This window comes from Triturus cristatus, chromosome 11 (assembly GCF_964204655.1).
Source record: "Triturus cristatus chromosome 11, aTriCri1.1, whole genome shotgun sequence".
Classification (NCBI taxonomy): domain Eukaryota; kingdom Metazoa; phylum Chordata; class Amphibia; order Caudata; family Salamandridae; genus Triturus; species Triturus cristatus.
The window spans coordinates 376,662,505-376,671,173 of NC_140594.1; positions in this window are offsets into that span (position 1 = coordinate 376,662,505).

The following is an 8,669-nucleotide window of genomic DNA, read 5'->3' on the forward strand; positions in this document are numbered from 1 at the left end:
TAATATCGTTCAGAGGCAGTGGCTAGACGGGGATAAGATTATTAATATAAAGAGTAAAAAATACTGATGCCAGGTTACATCCTTTATGGACCCCACCTCCCGAGAGAGATTAAAAGGACCAGTCAGTTCCCTCGAAGTGCCGTAACGGACTCTGGCAACCTAATTAGCATGAAGGGTGTGAAGAAAACTGATCAGTGAAATCTCTACCCCAGATCTAATTAAAGTAACCACAGCTTGGTGCGATTAACACAATTAAAGGCAATGGACAAGTCCAGAAAGGCTAAGTGCAGTGGGCAGCGCCTTGCGATGTTGTACTTGCCCGGGATGAGTTACAAAACCGGAAGATATACAAATACTGCTCCATTGTACCCAGTCCCCACCTATAAACCATACTGACAGGTTTATGATGTTATTTTCTATAGGCTAAATTTAAAGACGTGAAAACACAACCCCGCCTAAGATCTTCACAGTGGTATCTATTAGCAAAATGGGTCTATAACACTTCGGAACAATAGGGTCACCCTTTTTAAAAATCGGGACAATCATGAAAGTGCCCATGAACTGGATAATCTATTGCTAAAAAAGATATTAAACACATTGATAAGCAAAGGACCCCAGATCTCCGGTTTACACCTAATGAAATCAATAGGCACGTCATCAGGCCCTGGTGTATTACCCTCATTCTTTGTTAACAGCCAAAGTAACTTCATCTAAAGTGAGTGACAAACTGTTGTGTTTCATATGTCCCTGCGTGGACTCCGTAGATGTGCATCCTGTTGTCCCAGCTGATACGCCGTATCAGCTGTGATGACACCAGCGGTGACGTGATCAGCTGTCTTCTGTTATGACAGTTGACAGCTGACCACTCAACGCTTCAGACGTCCTGCTGGCTCCGCTGTTGGAGCCCTGTGTTGGCTACGAAGAATAAAGTTCATTCAACTATCAACTAAATGTCAGTTGATTATTTAACAATTTGGCGACGAGCGCCAACACAGGAACCCACGGATATGATTTATGGAAGACATTTGATATAACCTTATATTGTGAAAACTTATTTCTATGGACGAGGATAAACTCTGAGAGGATGAGTATCTGAACTTTCGTGGCAAATTCATCAAAAAAAATATTCATAAGGTCAGTGCTGATGTGCGGTTATGCAGCGGTTTGGAACATATTGTTGTTCATGAAGATTTAAGGATGAAAGCGTGACTGAAACCTAAGAAGACCGAAGCAGTGCGCGTGAACTTTCTTCTTCAATTCTGCCTGCTTTGCTTAAGTATGTCATCGTATGCGAAGTAATCCCTTCACGCAGCATGTAGAAGTGCACTGCAAGTGTCGAGCAACTACCTGTGGCAACTTTGCTTCAACGGCATCAACGGTCATTCCCCAACGAATTTTCAGCTGTACAACTGTCACTCCCCTGAGTTCTTGTGCGCATGTGCAGCGCATGTCAACGTCACTACGTCACCACAGCAAATGTGGATCCTGAGTCAGCGGTCTAGACAACGCACGTCAACGTGGAGGCCATTTAAAAAAAAAAAAATGTTGTTTCAGATATTCACTGTACGCGCATTGCAACAATTTACAGCGAACATTTCTACTCGTCATCGGCATCGCGCACCTGACTTAATAAAGTCTAAAAGTGCACCTCTCAGGCATCAAACTAAAGGTAAAGTCCAGCGTGCATCTGACATCTTTGTGCTCTCTCTTTCCCCTACGTCAACAACCACAAAGTAAAAGCAAATAAATCAGGGAAACACAGCACACATTTCATGAATGTGACTTTCAAAGAGAGTATTGGAATAATAGTGCATTATCCTCTGGCTTTTGGGGACTCGCAAAAGTTATTTTTTTTCTTTCTTCTTCCCCCTCATTCAAGAACTTTAGAGGCAATTCAATTGGTTTTCAGTATTAAGTACATTTGACAGTTCATACAGAAAAAAAAAAAGAAGCAGAAACTATCTATTATTTGTTGATATCTTTTGTATGTGTGCATATTCAGCACACCCTACTTGCAAAGTGTTAACATGGCGTCTGGCAGTATTTGGAATCTATCTCCGCCAGAAACATTTTTGCGTGGGGGAGGTGAACCAACATTAAAGTGGGAAGAATGGAGGGAGTATTTTTTAAATTACATTTCGACTTTAGAGGAGGATGATGAGGTCAAACCTGAAAAAAAATACAAAATGCTAATGCATTGCCTTGGTGCTGGGGGCATAAAAGTTTATAACTCCATTAACAAAAAAATAAGAGCAGAAAATGAGGGCAATGTTTTTCAAAATGCTATAGATGACTTGAATACATATTATAAACCTACGGTTTGTGTAGGTGTGGATCGCTACAAATTCTTTCACAGAAAGCAAGGCAAAGAAGAATCAATTGATGATTATGTGTCAGTGTTAAAGACTCTTGCTATTAATTGTCGGTTTGGCGCACTCCATGATGAGTTCATCAGGGACCAGATTGTTATGCAGGGTTCCAATGAGAATATCCAGGACAACTTGTGGGCTAAGGGAGAATACCCTTTGCAAAATATCATCGACATAGCTCGCAAGGCTGAACTGACTGGGCGTTGTGCCAAAGCTATCTTGTCTGAAGAAAAAGAGAAGAAAAACTGTGAAAGTGTGAGTAAAGTAAGTGACCATAAAACCAATATTAAACAGAGCTGGAACAAGGGTGGACAAAGGACGATTAATCAAAAGCAAGAAACAAAAGGCTGGGGGCGCTGTTATAGATGTGGAAGTGCGTACCACCTGGCCAATGACTTAAAATGCCCAGCACGTGAGGTGAAATGCACTAATTGTGGGCTGAAGGGTCATTTCTCAAAAGCGTGACACAGACGCAAAACCAAACAAGTGAAAATAGTTAATGAAGAAAGCGAATTCAAACAGGATGTGTCTGAAGAAGAAGACATGAATATGTTTGTCCTCAACATTGAGGACGGAAAGGGTGTACATGAGAATGTTACCAAAACAAAAAAACCAATGTGCAACATGACCATTGGCGGAATAGACATTAGTATTGTTGCGGATTCAGGCTCACCCTATACCATTGTCAATGAAAAGGTGTGGTCAGAAAAATTTAAGAGGAAAATTGGAGCTAACCTTCATAAACCAGACATTGTGATAAAATCTTTTACTGGAGAGCCCATAGATGTGCGAGGTTACCGTGCCCTCACGTTTGCCTACAAAGGAAGGGAGTCACTTTGTAAACTCTATGTAGCGAAGGTTGGCCCATCTGTTTTGGGGTGGATGGACCAAGGCAAACTTGGTATTATCTTGGATCCTAGAAAGCAGGACCCTGTTCTAATCATAGCTGAGCAGGGAGATTTAAGTCACAACTTAATTAATGAGTTTCCGCAAGTTTTCAGCAAGAAGATAGGTGCATTAAAAGGGTACCTACACAAAATTAAACTTAAACCCATCACCACTCCAGTAGTTCATAAGGTAAGAAACATTCCCTTTGCCATTAAAAAAGAAGTCAAATAACAGCTCGACAATCTGTTGGAAGAAGGAATAATTGAGAGAGTTGAGGCTTCAGAATGGGTCGCTCCCTTAGTAGTCGCGAAACGTCCAAATGGCAAATTAAGATTGTGTGTGGACCTTCGTGATCTAAATAAAAATATTGTAGTCGAGCAATACCCCATGCCAAAGACAAACGAGATGCTGGCCACGACAAAGGGTGTAAGATGGTTTTCTACGATCGATTTAAAATCGGCGTACCACCAAGTGCCACTTCATAAAGAAAGTAAAAAACTCACCACATTCATTACGCCGTTTGGATGCTACCGGTTCACACGTGTCCCTTTTGGCTTAGCATCTGCAGCCGCAATGTTTCAAAGATTGATGCATAATTTGTTTGATGGTGTCGATGACATTTTGATTTTTCAGGATGATATCTTAGTCATGGGTAAAACTAAGGATGAGCATGACAAGAAAGTAAGACAAGTTCTTGAAATATTGAATGTAAAAGGTTTGACTGCTGAGTATAACAAGTGTAAATTTGGTTGCAACTCAGTCAATTACCTTGGTCATCAGATCACTGGAGATGGCATTAGTCCAAAAAGGGAATTGATGGATGCCATCAAAGACTCGCCGGTTCCCACCAACAAAGATGAACTGCGGTCATTTTTGGGAATGGTGGAATTTTATGCGAGGTTTATTAGGAATTTTTCACACAAAACTTATGACTTAAGGCAACTCCTCAAATTGAAAAATAAATTTACATGGCCGGAAGAATGCGACAAGAGTTTCAGAAATATAAAAGAAGATATGTGTACAACGCTACCCCTTAAGGGTTTTGATACTTCTCTTAGAAGCTTTGTAACAACGGATGCAAGCAACAAGGGGTTAGGTGCTGTTCTTACACAAAAAGACTCCAAGGGCGCAGAATTCACCATAGCTTTTGCATCACGCTCACTCACTTCCTCGGAAAAAAACTTTTCAGTGATTGAGCGGGAAGCCCTGGCATGTGTGTGGACTTTAGAACATTTCAGACATTTTGTGTGGGGCTGCAAAGTAACATTGTGTACTGACCACAAACGGTTAACGAAAGTGTTTACAACAAAAGGTTTGTACACGGCTTCACCAAGGCTAGCAAGACTTTCCGTTCGCCTTTTTGACTTCATCTATGAGATTGAATATGTACCCGGAATCAAAAACGTTGTCGCGGACTTTCTAAGTAGAATGCCGGTGGAACAACCTAGTGTTGAACCGCATTCCAAAGTGGAAGAAAATGCGATAGCAGCTGTCATGGAACAGGTCAGTGGCAAGAATGGTTTAAGGAACAGGAAAACGATTCCACCAGCGTGCAAGTAATTAAATTCCTAAAACAGGGCTGGTGCACCAAGAATAGACTCAATGAACAGCTTAAAGCGTTTTGGGAGGTAAAAAATGAGTTGTCATATGAGGATGGTTTCTTACTCAGGAGCGGAAAATTCATTCCTCCCCACAGGATCAGACGTAAACTTTTACAACTATGTCACGAGGGGCATCTGGGCATAGTTAAAACAAAGGAGAGGGTCAAAAACATGTACTGGTGGCCAGGAGTCAGCCTAGAAATTGAACGCACTGTAAGGGAATGTGCCCTTTGTATGACATCAGACAAGGCACAAGTAACTTTCAGACCTACTCTCCATCCACTGATAAGCCCAAGCATGCCTTGGGAGAGAATAGGAATAGACATTATGGGTCCAATAACCGAAGGTCATGAAAAATGGTATGTATGCGTCATGATAGACCATTTCTCTAAATGGCCAGAAGTACTGTTCACGAAAGATCCAGAGGCTTCAAACAGTGTAAAGTTTATGGATAGTATTTTCTGTCGCGAGGGCCTACCCAAACTGATTGTGAGTGACAATGGAACACAATTTACTTCAGACATTTTCAAAGAGTACATAAGAAAAAACAATATCATCCATAAGACTACATCTGTCTACCACCCAGCTGGTAACGGGGCAGTTGAGCGGTTCAACAGGGTGATAAAAGGCATAATACAAATTGCGAATAGCAATGGATTGCAGTGGAAAAGTGAAACTATGAAGACTGTTTGGGCATATAGGATCACACCATGTGAAACAACGGGACACAGTCCTTTTGAACTGATGCGTGGAAGGACACCGTTGTCAAAGGACAATGTAGGTTGGATTAAGGCAGCTAGGAAGGTTGATTGGTCATCCAAACTTGTGCATGACAAGCTTGCTGAGTCACAAGCAAAAGCAAAGAAGTATTATGATAAAACACATGGAAGCAAAACAGTAGTGTTGAAGGAAGGAGACTATGTGAAGGTAAAGAAAAGTGGGCATATCGTGAAAGGTCAAGATAAGTACACCCCACCGATGCAAGTCCGTGGAAAATATTGTAACTCTGCACTACTTAGTGATGGTAGGGTGTGGCATTTTTCAAGATTATCTGCAGTCAAACAATCTGAGGGAGATTCAGAAGCCCTTGTTCCCAGCCTGGAACATGAGAACACGGTCCTGCACAAGCAGGCGTTTGATTGTGATTCTGAGTGTGATGAACCAATGGAACTTGCGACCAGAGCTGAACAAGGTATGGTAGCTCCTTATGGTCAGACCGAGGTGCCCAGTCCAAGGAATGAAAAAGTCAGACGCAGGTTGCCCCTACCACCGGTTTTGGACAATACTGAACCAGTGACAACAAGCAGAGCGGGTAGACTTTTGGGTCCGCCTGCCGGTTTGAGAGACTTTATTTGCGAATGATTTGTATCCTTTCCGTTTACCTGTTTACTTGTTTTCACCTTTCCCTAGGGAAAGGGATGTGTTGTGTTTCATATGTCCCTGCGTGGACTCCGTAGATGCGCATCCTGTTGTCCCAGCTGATACGCCGTATCAGCTGTGACGACACCAGCGGTGACGTGATCAGCTGTCTTCTGTTATGACAGTTGACAGCTGACCACTCAACGCTTCAGACGTCCTGCTGGCTCCGCTGTTGGAGCCCTGTGTTGGCTACGAAGAATAAAGTTCATTCAACTATCAACTAAATGTCAGTTGATTATTTAACACAAACGTGCAGCACCCTCCGGCCTTCTCATTAATAGCTGGGTTTGACTCCTGTCCACCACTGCCTGATAAATCGACTGAAAGTGGGGAAACCCACTCCCCAAATTTGATGCTGCAACACAGCACATTTAGCAAGGTAGCTCGCTGTCGAAAACTGTTAACTTTATTCCAGAACATTTTGCTATTCTTATTTACACACTGCACCCTCATGCATTTCCCAGTCTGCCCTAAGCAAATCATTCCTTCTAATTTTCAGCATGCTTTAATGGTATTTACGTGTAATAATAACTGTGGCCTGGATCCTGGAGGTAACCGTCGGGACCTTCCTAAGATTACAGTTAGCTACAGACCATTTGGTATTAAACTACCTGGGCTGCTGAGGAGCAATCTTCAAGGGCTTCATTACGTTGTCTTTAATACAATAACTGATATTCTCCAACTGGGAAAACGTAGCTTTCCCTTCTGTGACCTCTCACAGATGAGAAAAATAACCAGATATTTATCAATGAGGGAAGATTAGCAATGAGAGAAGCAAGAAAGGGCTCCACTGCCAACAAGAACCAGCATAGCCTACAACCATCATTAGAAAAAGATAGAGGGGGCAGCTGTCTTTCAGGCTGAGCTTCTTATAGTATTGGCAAAAGCCCTACTACCACCAAGGCATTATTGTTGCCCTAATTAGATTCAAGCATGTAGTCTTCAATAAAAATAGAAGACGATTTTCACATAGAGAATATATAAGCAATCGTAGATGGTCAGCCTCTTCTTCTAAAAGTTGGTACAGGGGGATCACCTTTATCAAAAAGTTGGAAACATTAACCAGGCCTCCGGCCACCATAATCCTAATTTGGAGCCTCTACGATCCAAGACCTCAACATAATTGATTACAGTAACATCTCCCAAGCTCTCAGTAATTAACATTAACTCTGCATTAAAATCACCACTGATAATACAATTTCGTTGAGCCTCCGACCCCATGGCGTGAGACCTTAAGTTCCTCTAAAAAGGAAAATAATAGAGTCTTTGATTAAACAATGAGTATCCAACTCAACCACCGAGATATTAGATGCTAAATTAATCAAAATTGACAGACCGCCCTTTGCATAGCCACGTGGAGAAGGGATGGCAGCAAATGAGAAGCATGCAAAACCCTCACATGATAAGGTGCATGTAGCCCAGGTCTCCTGAAAAACATTACTACCATAACACTTAAAATGATTGCCAACCAGTCAGGATTGCTAATTTAACAACAGCTATCCACAACATGCTAGCTAATCAATGAGAAGAAGGACACAGAAGCACAGGGGTGCCTCACCTGACCAGGCTGATTTAACACTGAAGTTGAGGAATGAATAACAGACCCATCAGAGTTCGCAAAAGAAGGAGTAAGGAGTCAGTCAACTTTACTGCAACTCAATAGAACTTCATAACGGTCGGTTAACACCCTTAGATAAACTCACTGGGCCATAATCACCATCAGTAAAAGCAGGAGGAGCGGGCTTCAGTATGGATTGTGGCAGCTGCCTTGCTGACCTAAAGACCCCCTAAGTACTGGGATGAGTACTTGATTATTATGGCCAAATGCAGGCTGAGGTTTATAAAAATAACCTAGTGGGACCATTGAAATCTTGCTCTTTATGATCACAACCAGTTAGCTAGGTAAACAATCTTTAAACCAATTGTAGATGTCAAAAAAGGATGGGCACACAGTCCCTTTCACAATTCTTGGGGGACACTCCAATCCGTCCTACCCTGCATGACAAAATAATCCCAGGGGTGGCAGAAAAAGGAAAACCTTTAATTGTAACCAGCTATTTAAAAACCCTATTAGTAAGTTGTTCACTGCACTCAAATTGACAATGCAAGAGTTCTGAAACACCTATAAGAATTGCCACATGAGAAAAGGCTACTGGGGAAACGTTGATAGTATCTGTCTAAGGGGAAGTTCAGAAACCCTGCTACAATTCAATCCTAGCTGAACTGTATCACTGACCATTTGATAGTAGATAGACCAGTAGATAGATGGATGTATCATGGGCCGATGAGTACTGTTGCCTGATGGCTTCATCTGGGGTCCTCTCCCATCCCCTGAATGTGAACCTGTGTAGGGGATAAAGAACTAGGGGGGCACCTTTCAACAGGCCTGTGT